We start from the raw sequence: 1,115 nt of genomic DNA, 5'->3' as shown, positions 1-1,115 counted from the left end.
AAAAAGTATAATATGGTACTCGCTTCAGCAGCACATATACTAAAATTGGAATGATACAGAGAAGATTAGAATGTCCCCTGAGCAAGGATGACATGCAAATTCATGAAGCATTCCATGTTTTTTGCACTAAAAGTACCCTGAATCAAGATGAGTGAGAAAGCATCCCAATAAACACATTTTGGATTTTTTTAAAAAACTATAATATGTAGATGTTTAAGGTAAAAAGCAAAGCATGGAAAATATTTACCATAGTTGTCTTTTCATAATGGAGTTAGTGACTTTAATTTGTATCTTTATTTTCACTCAGCATTTTCCTATGCAGTTTACATGAATATGAGTCTATTATTCAAAATACCTGAGATAAATAACTTAAGGGAGCAAACACTGGTTTGGGTTTGTGGTTTTACAAGACTCTGTCTGCAGTCAGCTTATTCCATCACTACAAGCCTGTGGTAAGCAGAGCTTCCTGGCAGTGGGTCTGCAGTGGAAGAGACTATTCACCTTTCAGTGGCAGGAAGCAAGGAGAACCTGGAAGAGAAAGAGACTGAGGACTGGAAACACCCTTCACAGTCAGCCTTCAGTTTCCTCTAGAGGGTCCCACCTTTCAGCTTCTACCTCCTCCCAACAATCCATTTATGAATCTTAGGTCAGAGCCCTTGCGATCCAATCGTTATCTCTCAATGATTGGATCTACCAGTTAGGGACCAAGCCATCAACACCTTTGCCTTTGGGGAAACACTTCCTATCCAACCTATAATGAGTAATAGCTGGTATATTAATATACTCATTAAATGTAGTTGAACTCAAAATAATTGTAAAATCAAGAAAAAACATGGCTAGACTGTCAAAATTGGCAGTTCAAATTTTATACTTTGTTAATTTTGACTATTAAGAGTGTGGAGTGAGGTTCCCCCTTGAATTAAAGGGGAAACCCCAAGAGGGGAGTAAAGAGAAGACAGTTCCTTAGTCCCCTGCAAGCAGAGCTTCAGTCAGACTCTGCTGCTGCTCTGTTAGCAACACCTCCCCTAGAGCTCTGTCACCAGCCTCTGTGCATCGGCGCTGCAGCCTCCACACCCAGAGCTGCACAGAATCCATGGATCCTGAAGGTGACCACT

The 1,115-nt window shown here is 40.6% G+C and overlaps 1 non-coding gene across 1 annotated transcript; it reads left to right on the top strand.

The window, feature by feature from the left end:
• The first annotated feature begins 15 nt into the window (after positions 1–15).
• LOC115072869 lies at positions 16–122 on the top strand. The gene has a single exon (XR_003851871.1). It is a non-coding gene; the product is annotated as a U6 spliceosomal RNA (small nuclear RNA).
• The last annotated feature ends 993 nt before the right edge of the window (positions 123–1,115 follow it).

This window comes from Nannospalax galili, unplaced genomic scaffold, assembly GCF_000622305.1.
Source record: "Nannospalax galili isolate Female #2095 unplaced genomic scaffold, S.galili_v1.0 scaffold611, whole genome shotgun sequence".
In the NCBI taxonomy this organism is placed as follows: domain Eukaryota; kingdom Metazoa; phylum Chordata; class Mammalia; order Rodentia; family Spalacidae; genus Nannospalax; species Nannospalax galili.
This window is presented reverse-complemented; position numbering and strand designations above follow the sequence as displayed.